This window comes from Meles meles, chromosome 7, assembly GCF_922984935.1.
Source record: "Meles meles chromosome 7, mMelMel3.1 paternal haplotype, whole genome shotgun sequence".
NCBI classification, from domain to species: domain Eukaryota; kingdom Metazoa; phylum Chordata; class Mammalia; order Carnivora; family Mustelidae; genus Meles; species Meles meles.
The window spans coordinates 21366328-21390802 of NC_060072.1; the positions used below are offsets into that span (position 1 = coordinate 21366328).

The following is a 24475-nucleotide window of genomic DNA, read 5'->3' on the forward strand; positions in this document are numbered from 1 at the left end:
TTTATGATAGTGTCTGTCAGGCTTTTATATAGACAATTACTCCTTTTCCCTTTGTAATAACTATTTTGTGGGGAGGTATACTTAATTAGCTGCATATCATATTCTTTATCACATTTTATGTAAATATGGACTCATGGTTTGTTTTATTGCATGGGGTTTGATGTATTATTGTCATTGTTAATTTTTTTTTTTAAGATTTTATTTATTTATTTGTCAGAGAGAGAGCGAGCACAGGCAGACAGAGAGGCAGGCAGAGGCAGAGGGAGAAGCAGGCTCCCCGCCGAGCACGGAGCCTGATGTGGGACTCGATCCCAGGACCCTGGGATCATGACCTGAGCCGAAGGCAGCTGCTTAACCAACTGAGCCACCCAGGCGCCCCTGTCATTGTTAATTTTTGATGCTTAATTTGTCCCAGACTTAACCAGTATAAGTTCTTGAAGTCTGGCTTTTCTGAGTCATTCTTTGAACATTTCCTTGTTTTTGGCACCATAAAATGTTCCAGGACTCATCTTTCTTTGCCTTAGTTCTGGATCAGCCATTTCTCTAAGAAGCCATAGTTCTTTTTGTTGGAAAATGGTAAGTAGGTGCTAACATTTGGATACTAAGTATGGTCATTAGTGAAAAAATATATTCATACACAAAAATATGCACACTTAGATCTATATCTACCTGTATTTATTGAAAATCATGGGTTTACAATGATGTGTCTAACTCCAGTCTAACTCCACAGTCATGATTCATTTTGGTTTCTTCCCTTCCTACATTTGTAACTTCTTGCTCCAGTAGTGAAAAACTTGATTTCTGTTCTCTTTAGTACATATACTTATTTGATAAATTCCCCTGTATACAAACAACAAATCCTCCTCTCTACTGCCATGTCCTCCCCGAGTCTATGTCTTCATTACCCAACTCAGGCTCTGCCGCTCACGTTAGCCTGATCTACACTGATAGCCTCTTGCCATTTACAGTCTCTGACTCTTAATGCCAGTTCACATCTACAGAAGGATACCCTTTTTATCCTGCTTGGGATCTCACCCCCTGAACTGGGTCACCCTTGCACATGGATGATCTCTTCACCCTGTTTGGACTCTTTTAACACCCTATGTCCGGATGTTCCTTCTGCCTGACCACCACATGAATACCCTTTTCACCCTATTGGGGCTCTCACTCTCTCACATCATGTACCCCTTTATAGGGATGCCCTTTCCAACTTGCTTGGCATTGACACCCCATACTCAGCTGCCCCCAGTATGAATATCTCCTTCCTTGGCTTGGGCTCTGTCAACTTCCCTGTAGGCACCGGCAGACTCTCTCTTCTCTCTGGTGTGGATGATTATTTTTTCCTGCCCTTCATAATAGCTTTAAAGACTAAATTATTCTTTTATTCTTTAAAAGAATTTATTTCTTTGTCAGAGAGAGATAGCATGTGCACAAGCTGGGGAAGCTGCAAGAAGAGGGAGAAGGCTCCTTTTGAGCAAAGAGCTGGATGTGAGGCTTGATCCTAGGACTCCAGGACCATGACCTGAGCCAAAGGCAGAAGCTTAACTGACTGAGCCACCCAGGTGCGCCTAGAGATTGAATTGTTCAGGAAGAGAAGGGAAATAGAAGGAAGGAAAAGAAGAAAGAGAGTGGAAGAGGAAGTGAAAGAAGAGAGTAACATATTGTTCCTCTTTTTATCTGTGATGATGATGATGGTAAAAAAATCTCAGTAACCACCTGTTCCCTTGTGTTGGAAGAAAATTGGATTATGGGCAATTAAGAATTTTAGCTAACATGAAGATTATGACCAAAGTACTGTGTGGCAGTTCTCTTGGACTTCGTTTCTTCCTGCATTTTGGAGGAAAGATGATGATATTTCAGTGGGTTGGTCAGCATGTTGCCTTTTTAAATTTTTATTTATTTATTTATTTTTATTTATTTTTTTAAAAAGATTTTATTTATTTATTTGACAGAGATCACAAGCAGGCAGAGAGGCAGGCAGAGAGAGGAAGGGAAGCAGGATCCCTGCTGAGCAGAGAGCCCGATGTGGGGCTCGATCCCAGGACCCCGGGGATCATGACCTGAGCCGAAGGCAGAGGCATTAACCCACTGAGCCACCCAGGTGCCCCAACGTTGCCTTTTTTTAAATGAGCTTTTTCTTTTATGTATTTTGTTACGGATATGTAGTAGGCCTCCAGATTGACTGTGAGAGAGAAAGTCTTTATATATTTTTTGCTCTGTTTAGCTGAAAGTATCATAATTGTCAGTGAAGTGCATTCTCAAGAATTTTTGTAAGATGATGATAATGCAAAAAAAGTTATAAAAGCACTGAGATAAGAACTGTCATTCATTGAGAAAGTTTAGTTTGCAGAATTTGGTAGAGATAAGGATTTTAGCAAGTAGATTTTTCTTGTTATGTGATATTCCTGCTATGATTTTTAAAAATTACTTATTTGTATGTGTGTGTGTGAGAGAGAAAGAGAGAGAGAGAGAACAGAAGGAGAGGGAGAAGCAGGCTCCCTGCCGTGGGACTTGATCCCGGGACCCTGAGATCATGACCTGAGCTGATGGCAGACACGTAACCAACTGAGCCACCCAGATACCCCCGCCCCTACTATGATTTTTAAGATGTCATTAAAAACATTATGTCAGGAAATTGAATAACTATATTTTAAAATATGGTAAATCTACATAGGTCTTGTAAAAATGCTTATTGCGCCAAATGAAGCAGGACAATAAGTAATTCATACTGGGGATTTCCCAGACTTTAAATTATTGCCAGGAATCCTTAATTCCTAGAAATAAATCTATGCAAAGAAATTTCCAGGTAACTCTTTAGTAAGCATTTGATATCACTGAACAGTACCCTCCTTATTTGCAAAGAGTTGGAAACAAATAGTTTGGGAACATTGCAGAAATAATTCATTGCAGTTATATTCTGTACTTTAAAAGACCATTCGGCTTCTCATGCCAGATTCAAGAAAAAATAACAGCTGGCAGTATTACCAGCGCTGTTCTCCTTTTCTAGGTCTGAGAAGACAAACTCAATGAAATGATGATCAGAATTTTGGTTTTACTATCTAAGAAGGGAGCCAAACAGGCCTAGATTTAAACAACATACTTAATGTGCAAGATAACATCTGGGGATCTAAAGAGATCATTTCTTATTTATTTATTTTTTTTAACCTTCTTAACCTTTTCTTATAATCAGCAGCACCTCTAATAACGTATGACCTTTTTGCAGTATTTCTTTTGGTATCTTGGCTTTTTTTTTTTTTTTTTTGAGGATTTTATTTATTTATTTGAGAGAGAGAGAGAGCACACCCCACCAGCAAGGGTAGCCACAGGGAGAGGGAGAAGGAGGAGGAGGCTCCTGGCAGAGCAGGGAGCCTGGTGATCAGGGCTCCATCCCACGACCCCAGGATCATGACCTGAACCAAAGGCAGACACTTAACTGACTGAACCACCCATGGTGCCCCTTGGCTTTTATTTTTAAGGAATCCTTGGGTTTACACTTAACAGTTTGTGACATTCATAAATAGAACAAGGGACCGTATGGAATATCTATTCTACCTATTCCTGTTCCCTTCAATCCTTCCAAAACTCTTGAATCTTGAATTGGCAGATACTATTTTCTCAGCAATATAATCCACATTGTTTCTGTGATAGAAAGGAGTTGAGGAAAGGAATCATCCATGTCTGATGTGACCTTTCTCTGAAGTCTCGCTTGCTTGCTCTTTACACTGAAATGGGGGTTTATAGGACTATTGTCCTATATATACATATATATAAATATATATGTATACATATATATATGCATATATACATACTTATATATGTATATGTATGTGTGTGTGTGTGTGTATAATCAAGGAAAACTTGAACTACCAGGAGTTAAGAAATTTCTTAAGATGAGAAACCAAGGCAGCAGGGATCTGGGGGACAGGGTCATGTAGCATGTAATAGAAGCTGCTGAATCTCTTTGGGCTTAACCTCATGTTTGGGAGGAAGATGGGGACAAAATCTTAGAAAAGGGGCATGTGGAAAAATTTTTATTACCTTGACTATTTTATGAACTTCTTGAGAGAATACACCCAAACCAGAAATCTGTCTTCAACTTGCCTTTCTTACTTCCTCTCTGTCATGCTTCCTGTACTTCTTTAAAGAGCTAGAATACTGTGTGATACAATTGGGCACCTTATCCCCTTATCCAAGGTGACAGTGGCATTGATAGTGATATTATAACTGCCAGTAAGTTTCTAATAGTAAAGTCACTTGAATGAATGCTTACATTTTTCTTTTCACTGGTTATTGGCTTTGGGCATTATCTAGACTCTTACTGTTACATTTTTTAAAAATATGTATTTATTTTAAATTAGTGAGAAGTGCATATAGAAAACCCTTCATGACCCTTCATTGACTGTGGGCCCTGATCTGAATTGAGAACATTAATCTAGACTTATAAGTTTATACAGATTCAGAAGTCTAAGGTTCTCCTGTTTCCTCTTTAGTTAACATTTCTAGGTTCCCTCTCTCTTTTCTTTCTGATTGCCTTCCTTAATAGTTCAGCTGTTCTCCTTCAGCAACTCAGCTGTGTCAGCTTTCACTGGTAAACCCTGTAGCTAGAAACTAGAAAATACTCTGACAAAAGAGGAATAGTAATGTTAGGAAACATAAAGAATAGAAGGTTAAGAGAAACAGACATGGTTTGACCATGGTTTTCTCAAGGCAGTTTATGTGGCTGATTCAGCTAAAATATGTCTGAGGCTAAATATCTGTATTAGAAAAGTATATGGGAATCTTGCCTTGGATAAATGGTCACAGGCTAGAAAATAAGGGTGACACTTAAAGTCCAGGGATTCAAGGGGCTCTACCTTTGGCTTTCAGATCTTATCACCGTGGATGGGCTTGTGCTTTTAATCTGTGTCTTAGAAACATTATTTCCAAACATCCATAAATGTGAATCTTAATTCTTTATATTCACATTTCTATACCACACATTTTGCTAATATTTCAAGAGTTTCCTGTTCTTTTTGCAAATAAAGTGCTCATTTTGGCTGTTTTCCAAATGTGACAGTTGGTGGACATGCTTCAGTAGAGAAAAGGAAATTTTCTCTGCTTATCTACTCTTTTCCGTCTGCCCAAGATAATGTGTCTGTCAATTGTGACCTGATTTTGAAATAATTTATTAAATAGAGGGATGCTTGATGTTATTTAAAATTTTGGTATGACATTGACTTTTAGTCTTTTATAATAAGTTCTTGACTGAATTCTCTGATGAGGTTTATTGCTCCTGGGATTTTAGAAATTTCTTAACTCCTTCAGTGAATTTGGACTCTGTTCAGTGTCAAGTATCAGTAATGCTTACTCAGGAAATTAAACCAGCTTGTTTATTCAGAAGATGAAGCATGCTGTTTTTTTTTTTTCCATGAAAACATTATTTTGGAAATATATTAATTTTATAGATAAGGAGAAGGTCCTTATTAGTAGACTGCTTAAGAAAAGTAATAAATGAATATAAAATAGTTATCTTTGGTAAGTTTGTTTTCATTAAATATGTTGACATCTTTTCATTATTTGTTAAAATTCAATATATGTGCAATAGATGATAATTTAAGGTTTTAAATTTGTAATCTTTTCAGTTGAAGTTGGGAGAGAAATCTAAAAGAATTATATTTCTTTTAAAAAGCATGTTCCTTGGTTTTAAAAATTATTACTCCCAAATATATATCCTAAATCTATATCTCTATTTTAGTTCTCTCTCCTATATTGCAGTCTTATTTTTCCCAATGGTTTATTGAACATATTCCCCTTAATGGAGTTATGAAACTTGAAATGTTCGTTATTTTTACCCATAGGTCTGCTTTGCCACGTGTATGACTCCTTTGTGTTAATGGAACTACAGTGCACCTTCATGTGTTCTAGAAACCCTAGAGCCATCGTTGATTCTTTCCCTTCCTACTTACATCCATTTGGTATGACTACTTCCAGTATTAGCCCTTCTAACCCATTCATTCCTCTGCCATTAGAGGAATTATTCTAAAACTTTTTATTCTCTGACTTACAAATCAGTGGCTCTCTAATGGACTTTATTCCAAATACACTGTAATATCATTTGAAGCCTTTTATGATTTGGCTCCTCCCTACCTGCCTTATTTCCCATCAGTCCCCTGCAGCAGCATCTTTCAACCACACATGATTCCTATATTTGGAGTTGTCAGTAGGCATCATGTGCTTTCTGCTTTTGCTCTCCTTGGAATACATGTCTTTCCCGTGTGTGCTCAGTGAAGCCCTTTTTATATTCCTAGATTCAACTCCAGCATAATCATCTCTTCTGGGAAGCCTTACCTGATCTCTATCTTTGAATCTCCGCATTTGTATACACCTCTATTTTTAGCACTTAGAATACTGGATTGTAATTATTTGCATGTTTGTCTTCCCTCTAGACCCTGATGTCCTTCAGGCCTGAAGTTGTGGCTTAGTTGTCTTTTAAAGTGCTAAATGAATGTTACTATTTTATGCCTAGGACATATAAGGCATTCCAAAAACTATTTGTTGAATGAAAAAATGAGTGAATAACTGTAGAACATTACATGCTATATCTTTTTGGACTATATCTTTGGGATCAATTATTGACCGAGAGATAGGTTTGATTAGTAACCTTGGGGCTGAGAAAAATTTAATCATTTGTTAGAGCAACTATTGCTAGGCACTCTTCCTGTTGCCATAGCTTATGGGACATTGAGTTAGTTCACAGGACGTTGAGATATAGAGAAATTTAGTAACTGGGACAAGTAAGTTACTTGACTAAGTAAGCAGCGTAGTTGGATTTGGAATTCACAATTCCCTGACTTAAGAGCCAATGTTCTTTTCTCAGTGCTGGAAAATTATCAGAGATAGGGTTTGGGGGAGGCACTTTAAAATGAAGGAAAGCAGTTTTTAGGGTAAAGTCCCATTTGAAACCATAACTTTTCTTTTTGCTATGGATTCCAGAAATATCTAGGAGGTATTACAGGAGAGGCAATGTTAAGTTCATGCTCTTAGTAACTTTGAACCTAAATGAAAGAATGAGTGAAGAGATAATGAAGTGGAGGGAGCTAACAAAAATTAATCAAAACAAGGGGAAGGAGTTGATAATAAAAATCAGATTACAGTAAAGGGAATGCTAATATTCATTGAATATCTACTGTATGCTCATCTTGTAGATTTATCATCTCCTCATCAATTCTCACAGCAAACTTATGAGATCAGTATTATTTTCCCCATTTGCATGTGGTTAAAGTCCCATGGATACTTTAGATTTAAAAGAGGTTAAATATCTTGCTCAAGATAATGTAGACAATACTCATGGAGCTTAGGTTCAAACCCAGTTCTATATGATTCCATCTCATGAGGAATGGAGATAAATTTCCTTTCTGCCATCAGATATCTCAGTGCAGCTGCACTATGAATCAGTCATTATAATGAATAACAAGGTGTTATACAGAGGAAAAATCAGTTTAACCAGGTAGATCCTTTGTGTTGGCTGAATTGATAATTGGTTATTTCTATACATTTGGAAAGAGTATAAGATAGTTATGATGTCTTTTCTTGGGAACTCTTCCTATTGCTTTAAAATTGAGAGAAAGTATCAATCAAATATGATAAACTTTAATAATCCATAAGGTGCAAACATTGACCAGTTAGATGGATGCTCACTATAAACATCTGGGGAGGATGCATTGTAGCCCAGTATCAGTCTAATGGGCTAGATCAGACAAGTGGACTAGAATTGTTTAGAGGCTCCATTATCTGTAAAGCTGAGAAGCAAAAAAATTTTTTTATCATGTATTGTGTTGTAGAATTATTCTAGTACCAGATTAATTTGTTATATATGCTAAACCAATTAGCATTTATAGTGAGAGTGACATTTAAGGAAAAAGAAAGATGTTGTAGAATAATGAAAGTCTCATTTACATGATATACCTACTACCTTGCCTAAGACTCCAAAAAAGCTTTACTAGTTTGATATTTGGTTTCTCATTTATCCATTTGCTTGTTCATTTTGCTCATTTATTCACTCTGTATTCTTTGATTTTAAGACTGCTAAAATCAGGGGCTCCTGGGTGGCTCAGAGGGTTAAAGCCTCTGCCTTCTGCTCAGGTCATGATCCCAGAGCCCTGGGATTGAGCCCTGCATCGGGCTCTCTGCTCAGTGGGGAGCCTGCTTCCTCCTCTGTCTCTGCCTGCCTCTCTGCCTACTTGTGATCTCTGTCTGTCAAATAAATAAATAAAATCTTAAAAAAAAAGACTTATTTCTGTCAATTCTGAGAAAGGAAAGATTCCTTGTCACTTTCCTTCTGTATTCCTGCCCAGGTTTCTCTTTTTCTTAAACAGGAAACTGAAAAAGTCCAGAAACCTTTACTTGACCTTACTGTATTCTGCTTGCTTATCTCAGGCTTTTTCTCTTCATCAGATTATTTGAGAAAAAGAAGATCCTATGCATACTGCTCTACTAAATACTCCTTTAACTTCTGCGTTCTTAGATTATTGAAACATGCCTCTTAAACTTCATTGTTATCTTCTTGATAACCAAATCATATGGTACCCCAACCTCATCTTTCCGTGTTTCTCAGCAACATTTGATATTTTTGATTGTCTTTTCTTAGAACCTCTTCTTCCTTGACCTTTGTGATTTAATACCCACTCACTGTAATGGAACAGGGTCGTGTCTTACCCAATGCCATTTTAATTCAGCTGTTGACCAGCCTACCATAAGTATGTGTGTGATGCCCAGCCAGGACCAGAAAGAACTGTCTAAACAAACTGAGCCAAGATCAGCAGAATTGCTTAGCCAACTGGTAGAGTCCAGAGCAATTATAAAAGGTTATTGTTCGAAGCCACTGAGTTTTAGGATGGTTTGTAATGCATCATTATTGTGGCAGTAAACAACTGACAGAGCACAAGGAAAAGACCTGAAGGGAGTTATCAAAGAAAAAATGCAAGAAAATTTTCTGTACTGTAAGATACAAGTCTCTAGACTTTAAAAGCTTCCCAAGTATCCAGCATAATGAATGAGAAAAGACCACAAAGCCGCATCAATCTGAAATTTAAGAACATTATGGATTAAAGTGAAATTCTCAAAGTTTTGTAGAGGTTGTATAGAACAAAAGAAAAGAAAACACAAAAACAAGTCCTATAGAGATGAATGGAAATCAGAATGACATCAAAGTTTTAACAGCAGCACTAGATTATAGAAGACAGTGTTGCACTGCTTTCAAAATTAGGAGGAAAATCACTTTCAGCTTGTGTTTTTCTATTTAGACAAACAGTTGATTGCAATAAAGACATTCTAAGGCTCAGAAGGACTCAAGTGTATCTTATGTGTCCTTTCATAAAAAGTTTCTGGAAGATGAACATGTATAAAACAAAGGAAGAAATCAATAAAGAGAAAGCCATAGGATGCAAAAAACAAAGGATTTTGTGCAGGAGGGCAGAAAATAGGGTTCCTTGAAAATAGCTCTTCACTAGGCTTAGAGAGCACCCAGTCCAGATTGCAGAAAGAGAATAGAAGACTATGGGAAGGATTTGGGAGAATGAAGTGTTTGGTATTTTGAACACTGGGAAAAAAACTGACTGTTGACAAATGTGTTAGACTTGGAAAAAAACAGTGATAGGTAAATGGAAAATGAAGCAAATGAAACAAATGGTAATCATTAACTTCAGAAAGATATTTTTTAAGTATGGAAACAATCACATTGTATTAGCTAGCTCAGGAATAAATATGTAGTCATAGTGGTATAAACACTGAATACTGATTTAAACATACTGAGAGAGAACAGTGTGTGTAGAGGGGAATGGGGAGGAAGGCTGATGGTATAAGAGAGCAAAACTCTTAATTTCTGTAATAGGAATTAAAATTACAATATTGGAAATTGAGCAATCAGGAAATATCCACATAAGCTTCATATTTAGACCAGAACAAACTACTAAAGAGTCCTCTGAGGTATAGGACTAGAGCAAATGGCATATTTTTTCTGTTAAGGGCTGGAAAGTAAATATTACAGGTTTTATGGGCCATACGGTTTTTGCTGTTGTAGGGTGAAAACAGTCATTGACAATTCATGAATGACTGGACATGGCCGTGTTCCAAAAGAGCTTTACAAAAACAGATGGTGGGTGCTCTCTGGGTTCTGTCCTAGTTTGTGGAGACATGGCTAAATGTGCCAAGAAGTTGGAATCATCAGTAAATACAGGACTTGTTATGGTGCTTCTGTCAGGAAAATGGTGAAGAGAATTGAAATAAGCCAGCATGCTGAATATACTTGGTCCTTCTGTGGCAAAACTAAGATGAAAAGATGAGCTGTGGGGATCTGACATTGTGGTTCCTGCATGAAAATGGTAGCTGGTGGTGCCTGGGCCCACAACACCACATCTGCTTGCACAGTAAAGTCTGCCATCAGAAAACAGAAGAAACTGAAAACCAATAAAAGCTCCACCCTTTGAAACACTGCTAGCCTATAACTGGGTTAATTTATGTAACTACAACAGCAACAACAACACCTGATGGTGGAATGGATTTGGGCTGTGGGACATAGGTTGCTCATGTTATGACTAGAGGGCAAAGGTGGTGGGATAGAGATAATTTTCTCTTCCTAATTCAAGCTCACTTTTAGACTTCCCTGCCTCCCCTACCCCCCATTAACTATAAAATAAATAGAGTAATTTTCCATATTGCCTCTCACATCAGTGTCCAGTTTTATATTTATTTGTAAAGAGTTTGTGTTTTGGGGCGCCTGGGTGGCTCAGTGGGTTAAACCTCTGCCTTCGGCTCAGGTCATGATCTCAGGGTCCTGGCTCGCCCCACATCAGGCTCTCTGCTCAGCAGGGAGCCTGCTTCCTCCTCTCTCTCTCTGCCTGCCTCTCTGCCTACTTGTGATCTCTGTCAAATAAAAAAAAAAAAATCTTTAAAAAAAAAAAGAGTTTGTGTTTTAGATTATATGAACTACTTACTGTCTCCAAATGTTGACCCAGATATCTTGCTTCTGTGCCTTATGCTCTTTCCTCTGGAATTGTTTTCCTTACTTTACCTCTCTGCTTTTGAAAATTATATATATATCTTTCTGAGTTCCACCTGAAATAACTGCTTCTCTAAGAAACTGTTACAGTTTCTTTCTACCCTACTATAAACCCTTGTTCAGGTAGCCAACCAGAGATGATTTAATCCTTCCTTTGGGAGAGATTGAATTTTGGGGTCAGATAGTTCTGAATTTGAATTTATTATCTACTGTATACTTACAATATGACCTTGAAAAAATGTATTTAACCTGTCTGAACCTTTGCTTTTCTTATTTATAAATACTTCATATGGTTCTTAATAGAGTTAAAGTTGTTTAATATTATTTTCTTTTCACTTCTAACACTTTTGATCAACCTCACATTATAGTCATTTGTATACTTCTCCCCCAACTCGTAGCAACCTACACTCAGATTGGGTCTTCATTTTAAATATCCTGAAGCGGTGCTCAGTAAGCATTGATTTGATTGAACTGAAATAAGAAGGAAATGTCTTAGTGTTGATTTGTAGCCGAAGAATTCTGGCTTTTTATGATAAAATTGGAGAAATTTTATTTTCTACTGTTTGCCTGTTCCCTAATCTTTTTTACATGGCCTATTTTTATTAGTTCAATTCTGTTTTCTCCCACATTGCAAAGGAGGTGCAGTGTTAGAGGGGAATATAGTGACTTGATTTTTCCTTTGATGGGAACTAAGCCATATGTTTGTATTGAGTCAGCTACTCCAGACTCTGAATTCTCAATCAGATGGTCAGCTGTGTTTAATTGAATTCCCAATATGTGCAAAGCTACACTGGGTTCTGTCACTCTAGGGAGACGTAACCATCTGGAAGAACTTGTTTTTAAGAACCCAGAATATGAGAAATATGTCTCTTTGTATCTAAATTAAAATGATACTAAATTTGGCAAAGTAAATAGCTGGCATAAATGCTGTCTTTTGCCTCAAATTCTCCTCTTTTATCTTTCTTTTAATCTCCAAGAAGAGACATCCTCCTTTTTTGCTATGGCTATGATGGTGTACTTTTTCCTTGATTTCTGTCCTTGGTAATTATTAATAATTTGTGTAGTACAGGATTCTGATGTTTAAAATCCTCAAGATCTTTTAGTTTTTGGATCCTTTTCTAACTTTAAATATGTATATATGATAGGCAGAATCCTAAAATGCCCTCCTCCTAAGAAATCCTAAGATTTCTTGCCATAATCCCTATGACTATGCATATGCTGGCTGTTACTTCCTTGATTATGTTATGTTACATACCAAAAGGAATTTTGAGACATAATTAAGGTTACTAATCAATTGACCTCAAGACAGAGATTATCTAGATAGAGCTAATATAATCACATGAGCCCTTTAAAAGCGGAATGTTTTTCAACTGGTAGTAGGAAGGGAAGCCAGAGCTTGAGAACATGAAAAAGGATCTGTTACATTATTGGTGGCTTGAAGAAGAGAATATACACAAGGGTCAGAGAGCAGCCTATAGGAGTTGAGAACAGCCTCCAGCAAGGAAATGGGACCTTAGTCTTAAAGCTGCTTGGAGCTGAATTCTGCCTGTAGCCTGAATTAGCATGTAAGTGGTTCCTCCCTCAGAGCCTCCAGATGAGAGCTCAGCATGGTCAACACTTGGATTTTGTCCTTGTGAGACCCCACGCAGAGAACCCAGCTAAGTCCACGTGGACTTCTGACCTACAAAACAGAGATAAGTTTGTGGCTTATTTGTTACATAGCAATGGAAAACTAATTGAGTCCAGGTCTTCCCTGTTAAGAAGTGAGTTCCATTTCCTGCCTGACTAGTGGTTGGCTTATTTCTTTCTTCTTTTCATTGTTAAATTTATAAATTAAATTACCTAAAATCACTGTCTTAGTCTATATGCAAGTTTATTCTTTTTTTAATTCCCATGCATCTGTTTCTCAAAGGTCCAAAAATGACTTTCTGATGAGCTAGCAACTTCTTCCTTACCAAACCCAACGACTTCTTCATTTTTATTGTCTTTGGTGTTTTGTATTGTACTTGATTTTCTTTTTTGAAATTAATACTTTTTGTAATACTACGTGATTCTGTTTTTTACCCTCCTTTCTTCCATCTTTTCTGTTGTCTTCACAAGTCTTGCTGACTAGTATTGGAATTGAATTTAGGAAATTTTGCAAGGAACCAACAAAGATGATTAAAGAAACAAGAATTATAAGAAAACAGTCGGTGAAGTCCAAATTAATTTTCCTGATGTCTTTGTTAGCGTAAGGCTCTTCCTAAGGAGCCAGATGTGTTCCTTGGCCATTTACCTGTAGACATTGAATAGATGTTATATCTGTTACCTATTACCATCATAATGTTTCCTAACAAAGTACACCCAGACTCCTGTTTGTATGTTATATTAAAAACATAATCATTTATTATCATTCATGGATCTGCTAATTTAGGCTGGGCTCATCAGTCAGCAGAGTGGTTTAGGCTTGGTGGCTAGGTGGTTCTGTATCTCACTGCAGTTTGTTAAAATATGGGTTGGCTATGCTGATAAGACTTCATGTGTTTCTGTCCTCCTTGGTGGAGTGATCTAGCATACCCTTGTCATGCCCATGATAGAGGTGCCAGAGGACAAGTAGAAACATGTCAGAGCTTTTTAAGGCCTGGCTTTGGGGCTGGTGTACACAGTCACCTCTGCCTCATTCTGTTAGAGAAAGTCACATGGCCAAACCACAAACCAGGGGTAGGAGAATATATGCTACTGTGGACTAAATTGTGTCCCCTGACCCCAGCAAATTCCTATGTTGAAGCCCTAATCCCCAGTGTAATGGTATTTGGAGATGGGATCTTTGGGAGATAGTTAAATTTAGATGAGATCTTAAAGGTTTGCTCTCATAATGGTTTTAATGCTCTTATAAGAAGAGGCACCAGATGGGCGCCTGGGTGGCTCAGTGGGTTAAGCCGCTGCCTTCAGCTCAGGTCATGATCTCAGGGTCCTGGGATCGAGTCCCACATCAGGCTCTCTGCTTAGCGGAGAGCCTGCTTCCCTTCCTCTCTCTCTGCCTGCCTCTCTTGTGATTCCTCTCTGTCAAATAAATAAATAAAATCTTAAAAAAAAAAAAAAAAGAAGAGGCACCAGAGGGCTGGCTAGCTGGCGTAAGCTCTCTTACACTCCCCCTCTCATCCCTTCTGACCCTGCCATGTGAGGACACAGCAAGAAGGTGGCCATTTGCAAGCCAGAAAGAGAGCTCTTAGTGGACTTGGTACCTTGATTTTGGACTTCCAGCCTCCAAAACAGAGAAAATAAATATCTATTATTTAAGCCACCTAGTCTATGGTATTTTGTTATGGTAGCCCAAGTTTACCAATATATACTCCATCCCATTAGGGGTAGGAACTGCAAAGTTATGTATTTGATAAAGGTCACTGATGTGGGAACTGTGTCAAGGATGGGGAACTGTGTCGAAAAATGCCATCTATCTGGGCGCCTGGGTGGCTCAGTGGGTTAAAGCCTCTGCCTTTGGCTCAGGTCATGATCCCAGTGTCCTGGGATCGAGCCCCGCATCGGGCTCTCTGCTTGGTGGGGAGCCTGCTTCCCATGATCTTTGCCTTAATCTCATATTGTTTTTATCCTTGTCCATTCTGCTGTTAGCTACACTGGCTATTTTTCCCCCTCACATGTGTTAAACTTTTTCCTTCCTCGGGCTCTTTGCATTTGCTATTTGCTTTGGCATGTTCTTCCTCATTCTGGGTCTGTCTCATTACTCTCTTCTCAGGTTGAAGAATGTTATCACCTCAGAATGGCTTTACTGCTTTATTTAGATTACTCCCCCCATTACCACAGCATATCACATTCATGTCACTTAGTGCTATCAGAAATAATTTTGTATATTTATTTATATTTATTTTCTGTTTTTCCAAATTAGAATTTAAGCCCTCTGAAGGTAGGGACTTTGCCTGTTTTTATTGCTGTATCCCTAGTGCTTAAAACAATATTTGGCACATAACAATCCCTCAATTAAATTTGCTGCCGAATTAATGCTGGCTTCTCAGCACTTGGTTTCATGACTCCCTTTATCTGGCCTGAAAGCCATGTGTCTTGTTTTGAGTTTTGACTACCCATTTCTCCATATCACAAGTGATGTTCATTTCCTGCCTACATGTTGTTTATATGCAAATGAAATAAACTGTGGTCCCTGTAGCAGTGGGAACAACATCACATTGTATCTAGTTCTCTCCATGAGTGTCTTGGGTATCTTGTAGGGGGACATGTACTCAGTGTCACAGGAATCCTGGGGAAGCAGCATCTGAGAGCCAATGACCAGTGGGAAGGGGACCTCTGGGGACTTACCAAGTCTTATCTTGAAGGAAGACAAATCAGCCAGGCTGATAGAAAAAGATGGAAATTCTGAACTGAGCCATAGGAACAGATTTGTAGAGATGATATTCCCAGGGATAAGAATTTCCTTATTAAGAGGGTTGTGGTTGAAGTCATAGGCACCTTTCACTGGATTCTGGAGCATAGAGATGAAGTGAAGTATGATGTTTCTGAGAGGGGGAGCACCCTGCTCCTCCCAGACTGGGGATTCAGGGATCAGTGAAGAGAAAACCAGCTTGGGAGGAATGGGTTAAAGTTCAAGAAAGTACTACCACAGAAGGGGCATTCTAAGGTTGAAAGTTAAGAACTATGGACAGTTAATTGTATGACTGCTGCACAGCAGAGGAGGGGTGGAATGAATGTTAGTGTGGCATTCTTCCATTTCCTCTGGAAGGACTATTTCTTGTTCTCTAGTATATATTCTCCAGTTTCAAGTTCATGATGGACACTCAATAAGTATATATTGAATGAATAAATCAAATATTTTATGTATCATTGTCTTTGTACTAGCTTCTTTCTTTTTCTCTCTTATTTTCTGTTCTAAAAATGTTGCTTTTATTTTTTGTCCCCATCCTAAAAAAATTATTCTCCTCCTACCATTCCCATCAAACTCCTGTCCCATCCTTTTTTTTCCCCCCATTGTTAGACTTCTACCATTTTCTTTTTCTTCATGGTCAGATGTCAGGAGAGTCGTTTGCTGTAGCTATTCTAATTGCCTCATTATTCACTGATACCTCAATTTCTTGGAAACAGAATTTTTCTTTATCACTCTGACACTCTCTCAAATGTCACGAATACCTTTCTTTTGTTCTCACATCCAGTGGCCTCTTTTTCAGTCCTAATTTTCCTTGATTTCTTTGCTACAACTAGTGCTGTTGATAGTGCATGCCTCTGGAAACACTTGCCCTTATCTTGATCCTGCTGCCTCTCTGATTGCTCTCTTTTATCTTGGCTTGATTTACTGATCATTCTTCTTTTTTCTTTCCTCTTTCCTCTTTTTTTTCTTCCTCTTCCCCCCCCTTCCTCTTTTCTTCCCTCTTTTCTTCTTTCCTCTGCCTTCCCTGCATCTCTAAATGTGGATAGAATCTAAGGTTCTACATACAGTATCCTTTCTTATCTTTTCCAGCTCTCAATGTCAGCTCTCATATTTATGCTATATGTGTCCCAAATTGTAAGACTTTACCTCTCTGTTCTCTTTCCAGTCTTCCGTTTGTAACTGCCAGCTGAACATTTTCACTTGAATATTCTACACAAAGCCAATATGTTAAAAACTTCCATATCCTCTGCCCTCCCCACCTTCTTCTGCTCTATTCTCTGATGATAATAATCCTCTTGGTCATCTAGATTAAAAATTTAGAGTCTTTGACTTCTTTTCTTCATTCATCATATTTTCAATCAATTTTCCTTACTGAGACAACTCAGGAAAACCGTCAGCTCTTTGAGATAAAGGACTGTGACTTTTTTTTATTTCCCGTCTCCTGCTTCTGGCATGAGTGTCTGGTAGATACAAAGTAGGTGCTCAAAAGATGTTGGTTAAATGGACTGATTGCCCTACTGATTTTTCCGTGTAATATCCCTGTGGTTATTATAGTTTTATTTTATATTCCCACTGCTTCAGAGTGTTTTTTTTTAAGATTTTATTTATTTATTTGAGAGAGTGGGAAAGAGAAAGCATAAAGAGGGGGGAGGGGAGAGAAGCAGAAGCAGAACAAGGGAGACTTGACAGGGGTTTCTATCCCAGGACCCTGGGATCATGACCTGAGCTGAAGGCAGAGACTTTAACCCACTGAGCCACCCAGGTGTCCCTTAAATGAATTATTTTTTAAAATTTACTACATTATGTCATTTACTCTCCAAATCAAATTGATCTGAAAATCTCTTTTAACATAGATTGCCAGAGTGTTGGGAGGACAGAAGACTACTATTTAAATATCAAATACAAAAAGAAAATATGAGTAACTCTGAGACAAAGTTCTTGAGTTCATTTGGCCATATTTGTCTGCTAGTTTTTTCCCTCTATAGTCTGATAACCCAAATCTAATTTTAGTTTCTATATGGTATCCCGCTGATTTTATCATATGGAAGCAGGGAGAGTTCATTCATTTATTTAGTGATATTAATAATAATTGTACTAATAATCCAGTATGCTATAAATTGTTATATTCGTAACATTTATGCAATTCTGACTACATATACTGTGTCTTCTCTTTTCATTTGATTCTTGTAATAGAAGCTATCAGGCAGTGGGAAGCATTGTTATGTCTATGCCAAAGGACATTAGTTTCTACTTGGAACTGACTCCTGTAAGGCTGGAACCTACAACTTTGATCTCATTAGCATTATGTGATTACTGTTCATCTAAACTAATTATGTAGATGGGCCAAATATATAGTTCACGGCTTCATTCTTTTATAGAACTCCAGATTATTTAAGTGTTGAGTCTCAGATAATTAAAGGATAATTTTATATATATATATATATATATATACATATATATATATATATGTATAAAATATATATACACATGGGGCACCTGGGTGGCTCAGTGGGTTAAGCCTCTGCTTTCAGCTCAGGTCATGACCTCAGGGTCCTGGGATCGAGCCCCACGTTGGGCTCTCTGCTCAGCGGGGAGCCTGCTTCTCCCCCCACCCCCCGCCTACCTCTCTGCCTACTTGTGATCTCTGTCTATCAAATAACTATGTAAAATCTTTAAAATATATATATATTCATATGTACATGTATAAATATATACATATTTAAAGAATTTATTTATTTATTTATTTGAGAGAATGAGAATGGGAGCATGAGCATGGGGAGAGAGGCAAAGGGAGAGGGAGAAGCAGGCTCCCTGCTCAGGACTCAATCCCAGGACCCTGAGAACATGACCTGAGCCGAAGGCAGTGGCTTAACCAACTGAGCCACCCAGATGCCCCCCCAAAATATTATTCTTAAAGGCGTGTTTTCTTTCAGCTTCATTTAAGTAGTTTGGATATTGTGTTCACAAGGTGAGGTTGGCACTAAAGCAGTCATTAATTTATTGCTGATCCCTGCATACCTGCATTTCAGCTGTCATGGTATTTAATATCACCAAAGGGCAAAGCAGGTCTAATGGGAATTTTTTCTTGCTGTTTTATGTAGGTCATGGCTCTTTTCCTGTATGTACTATTCTGTGCCTTAAGGATGGTAAGCTGGTTTGCAGGATATTTAAATAACTTTTTAAAAAGATTTTATTTCTTGGGGCACCTGGGTGGCTCAGTGGATTAAGCCACTGCCTTCGGCTCAGGTCATGATCTCAGGGTCCTGGGATCGAGCCCCACATCAGGCTCTCTGTTCAGCAGGGAGCCTGCTTCCCTCTCTCTCACTCTGCCTGTCTCTCTGCCTACTTGTGATCTCTCTCTGTCAAATAAATAAATAAAATCTTTAAAAAAAAAAAAGATTTCTTTATTTGAGAGAGAGAGAGCAGGGGAAGGACTGAGGGGGAAGAGAGGATCTCAAGCAGCCTCTGCACTGAGTGTGGAGCCCAACACTGGGCTTTGTTTCATGACCCTGAGATCATGACCTGACTGAAATAGAGTCAGACACCCTTCACCAACTGAGCCACCCGGGTGTCCCTTAAGCAGTTTTTAATGAGGTATAGTATATAGCAAAGTGAAGTACACAAATCTTGTGTACAACTCTGTGAACCCAGGTCAAAACAGAGAACATTTCCAACACCCAACTGCCTTATACCTTTTCCCAGTCGATGTGTAGTCCTTGAGAGGTAACTACTATTTTGACTTCTATCTTCATATTAGTTTTGACTTAGTTTGTTTTTGAAGTTCATGTAAACAGGATGGAATTCTAACTAGTCTTTTGCTTAGCTTGTTTTACTTATTTCATTTCTGAGATTCATGCATGCTGTTGCAAATAGTGGTAGTGCTTTTTAATTGTATAATTTTATTGTATAAACATACCATAATTTATACATTCTGTTGGTGAACAACAGGGTTGTTTCTAGTTTCTGACTATTATGAATAGTGTTCCCATTGAATATCCTTGTACACGTTTTGGAGTGTGTGTCTGTGTGTTTACATTTGTGTATGTACATCTATATGCATTTCTGAGCATTATAAATTTGGAGGTGGAATTTCTGGGTTACAGAGTGGGCATAATTTTACTTTCACCAGATGTTTTCAGCCAGTTTACCAGAAAGCTTGCACAAATTTACACTTTTAATCAGCAATGTAAGAAATTGTCAAGCTCCACATTTTTGTCAACACTTGCTATTGTAAGCCTTTTGAATTTTACTTATTTTTGTGGGTGTGTTGTGGTATCTCACTGTGTTTTAGTTTGCATTTCCCTGCTGAATGATGGTGTTGAACACTTTTTCATATGCTTATTGGCCATTTGGATACCATCTTTCATGAAGTACCTGTTATGTCTGTTTCAGTTATTTATTGTTACTTAAGCCAAAAACAATTTATTATTTTCTACAATTATATGGGTTGACCTGGACGTTCCTTTCCTGGTTTTGTCTGGGATCTCTCATGCAGCTGCTTACAACTGGGGGGCGGGGGGGTCTCTTGGGCTGGAAAGCCCAAGGTGGCCTTACTCACTTGTCTGTCTGTTGTTGTTGGCTGTGGCAAGGGCACCTTGGTTTTTTTTCCCCTATGACTTCTCTTACTCTAGTAAGTAGTAGAGTTTCCTTACATGGCTGGGTAGTCTTAAGAGGGTAAAAATGGATGCTGCAAGATCTTTTAAGATCTCGCTTGGAAGTTAAATAATATTACTTCCACCACATTATTTTGATCAATGTGAGTTATGACTAACCCAGATTCAAGGGATCGGTAAATGGACTCCACCTCTAGTTTGGAAGAGCAGCTATGCCATATTAAAGGGACATAGATACCAGAATAGGAATAATTTGTAGCTATATTTAACCACTTTCCTACAAAGTCTTTTGATTATTTTTTATTGGATTATATTATTGATTTTTAGGAGGGCTTTATATCTACCCCTCTGTAGTTTGGCTTTCTGTTTTTTGTTTTTTTTTTTTTCTTTTTAATAACACAGGCTTGAACTCATGACCCTGAGGTCAATACCTGAGTTGAGATCCAGAGTCGGATGCGCAACTGACTGAGCCACCCAGGTGTTCTAGTCTTCTGTTTCTAAATGGGTCTCTTGATGTATAGGAGCTTTAAATTTTAATAAAATCCAATCTACCACTCTTTTCTTTCATGGTAGTATTTTTAATGTCTAGTTGTGCTAGAGCTTTAGTAATTCATTTAAAATAATAGTGCTTCTAATACAAGGAAAAGAATATTATTATCAGTAAAGCCATTTACTCTCTTTCTTCCACTTATTTATTCATTTAACAAAGCATTGTAGGCTATTCATCAGGAAGTTAAGTACTTTTGAAATGTGTATTTATTTATTCATTTTATTTTATTTTTTAAAAGAATTTGTTTATTTGACAGACAGAGATCACAAGTAGGCAGAGAGGCAAGGCAGGCGGAGAGAGAGGGGGAAGCAGGCTCCCCACTGAGCAGAGAGCCCGACGCGGGGCTCGATCCCAGGACCACGGGATCACGACCCGAGCCGAAGGCAGAGGCTTTAACCCATTGAGCCACCCACGCGCCCCTGAAATGTGCATTTAAAGGAAAGTTGAGAATTTCTTAGTTTCATGACTGTTAATGAAAGTTAGTATGTTTGGAGCAGGTTTTTTGGTTGATTATCTCATTCTGAGAGGTCTACTTGGTTTAAACAGTAGATCTCAAAACAAATTTTAATCTGAGATATTTTCAAATTCCTTTGAACAGGCATAGAACTAGACTTATAAACAAAATCCTGTACCTGTGGGAGCCAGGCATTAGCTATTCTTCAAATTTTAGGTAACCTTTAAATTTTAATATTTAATTCTTTTAAAATAAACTTTCCTGTACTGATTCTGTGCCAGTTATCTCATGAAAATTAACCCCTTCAGAGAGTTCCTCCTTTTCCTATTCTCCTACAGGATATTCTTTGTAACTACCTGTATTACTACATTATTCTATTCTATTTTGTTTGCTGTTAGGGTTATTTCTACTTTTTTTTTTTTTTACCCTATGATATTGTTATTCATTTAATACTTAGCAAAACTGTATGAATGCTTATCATATGCACTGGGTATTGGCATCACATTGGTCAATAAGATAGATGTGATTCCTACCTGTGGAGGATGTAGAGCCTACTGAGAGATTAATGTAGGTAAATATGTAGCATAGCAAGTACTGTAATAGGAAAAGTAAATAATGTTACAGGAATGCTTAGGAGGGGCCCCTACCCTATAGTGGGTGTTAAAAGGAATAGTTTTTAGAGGAAGTGACATTTCAGCTAAGGCCACTCACTAGTTGACAACAAGCTAAATGGACTGGATCATGCAGGACTATGTAAATTATATAAAAGGAACTTGATTTTATTCTAGGAATAACGAGAAACCACTGAAAGAGAATGGCATCATCATTATTGTTTTGCTTACTACTGTTGTATAAGATATTAGGTAAAACTAAGAAGATTAAAATGGCTATTTTATGTTGCTCCTGTTTTTGTAGGTTAGTAATTTGTTACTGGGTAATAGTCTGTTTGCTGGGCATTCCTCATTTAAGGCTCAGTCACTCGCAGATGTCAGCTGGGACTAAAAGCCGTATAGATTCAAGTGGGATGGGTATCTGATCTCATTCACTCACATAGCTGGTAGTTGATACTGGTTGTTGGTGGGCCATCAGCTTTGCCTCTAATCAGAGTCCCTACCTGTGGCCTCTCCAGCATGGTGTTTTTGTGGGTAATCAGAAGTTTTACATGGTGACAGGCTTTGCTCAGAGCAAGTGCCTAAGAGAATCCAGCAAAAGCTTTATGGGCTTTTCTGCCCAAGACTTGGAAGTTGTAATTATTTCATTTCTACTGCATTTTATTTTTAAAAGCTTGTCACTAAAACTGGGATGGATTGAAGGTGGGAGTAGACAAGGACCACACCTCTTGACGGTAGAGGTGTTAAAAAAAGAAGACTTCAGAAGATGCAGACATCTTTTAAAACCACCAGTCTTTCCTCTGGTCACAAATTATTTATAATTCTCTCAAATGCAAAATTCATTTCCTCCCAAGTCCTCTTCCACCTTATTTTTTTTTTTAAGATTTTTATTTGTTTGTCAGAGAGAGAGTGCACAAGGATGGGGAGCAGCAGGCAGAGGGAGAAGTAGACTCCCCGCTGAGCAAGGAGTCCAATGCAGGATTCCATCCCAGGACCTTGGGATCATGACCTGAACCGGGGGCAGCTGCTTAACATACTGAGCCACCCAGGCATCCCCTCTTCCACCTTAAATGCTTGTTTGTTCTGGCATGAGCTCAGTTTCCAGTTATCTGATCAACTCTATGTGCACGAGGATCCTAATGTGCATGCAGTTCCTCAGATATGGTTTCCCTTGATATGAAGACCTGTGAACCAAAAAGATGTTTTCTGCTCCCCACATAGCCACTGTACAGTAGTGATTCAGGGATAGGATAACCACAATAGACATCCCATTCTAAAATGGCAGAAATGAGAAGCACATAGCAATCATGAGACAATTACAGTTTTGAAATCCCCTGGGCAGATTTTGCCAGTTTCTTGATTAAGGTCCAGTACTGCTCATTAGAAATTGTTCTCCAATGCTCTTGGTTTTGCCATTTGGGTTCTTGATTCTTTCTTCTGAATCATTCTTTCTTTTCCTTAAGAAATGCTGTATGTAGCTTTCTTGGCCTGCTTCTTACCTCCACAAGTTTGGGTGTCCAAAGACTTCTTTTCTTATTGTACTTATTCCACTTATTTAAGTTGGGAATACTTTTGTTAATACAGTTACCTTGAACATTTTTTGCTCTTTTGGTGGATTTTATTGGGGTTTACTCTATTTAAAAAGTCCAATAAAAGTCATAACCATAAAGGTCTTCAAGCCAGGCCCATCTTTATCTTGAGTTACCTGTGAGGCTGCTGAGGGACCTGTCCATTGCTACTTGTTTTAGATTTTTGTTACATCACTACTTATACTAAAGTTTTGTTCTGGTTGTTATTGCTGTATACCTATCAAATTACCCAAAATTTAATTATTTAAAGTAACGTTTTGTTTTGCTCACAATTTTGTGGTCAGTAGTTGCAGTCAGATGTTGGTTGTGGTCATCTGTATGGTTGTGGTCATCTGAAGGCTTAGCTGGATTATTGTCGAAGATGGTTTATTCACATGGCTGGGTGGATGCTGAGATAAATAGTGCTTATGTATGTCCTCTCCAATGTAGCAATGTCACAGTACCTAGATTTCTTACCTGGCCCCAGAGTGAGTGTCTCAAGAGACTCAGACAGAAGCTGTATGACTTTTTCTGACCTAGCCTCAGAAACCATACAGTATCGCTTCTGCTGCATTCTCGTGGTTACAAGCAACTTACTAAGGCTGACCTAGATTCAAGGGAGGGTACATAGATCCTACCTCTCAGTGGGAGGAATTTCAACGAATATGCAGATGGGTTTGAAAACACATTAACTCCACAGTTACCATAGTCATAGCATACAATTATTGAATGATTATGATGTATCAGGTATTTTGATAAGTATTTTACATGAATTCCCTTACTTTTTACCACAAATTTATGATTTTTTCTTCTACTATTTTATAGATAAAGAAATAGAATTTGAAGAGGTTAAATATCTTGCCCAGGGCCACACAGCTAATAAATGATAGGATCTAGAATCATACTAAGTTCTCTGTGACCCAAGAGTCTATAAGCTTAATGATTGCTAAATTGGGAACTTATTATAAGTAGAACAGAGTTGTGTGTTAGGTAGCTCATTTATGGAAGCAGGGAGACTAGTGAGGAAGCTATTGCTACCATCAAGTTGTTTTCTTTTATCTGTTTGTAAAAAGATAAGTACTTTACTACAAGGTAAGCAGCAGAAGGAGTGGAAAAAAGTAGGTAAGGGAAGGGTATGCATTATTAAATATTGGAAGGAAAAATATATTTTTATTTTTTTCTAAAGATTTTATTTATTTATTTGACACACAGAGAGAGATCACAAGTAGGCAGAGAGGCAGGCACAGAGAGAGGGGGAAGCAGGCTCCTTGC

General features: G+C 38.0%; 1 protein-coding gene across 12 annotated transcripts in view; it reads left to right on the plus strand.

Annotated features, from left to right (window-relative positions):
- Positions 1 to 24475, plus strand: part of ANKS1B (ankyrin repeat and sterile alpha motif domain containing 1B) — a 1113728-nt gene that overhangs the window by 14266 nt on the left and 1074987 nt on the right. The window lies entirely within an intron of this gene.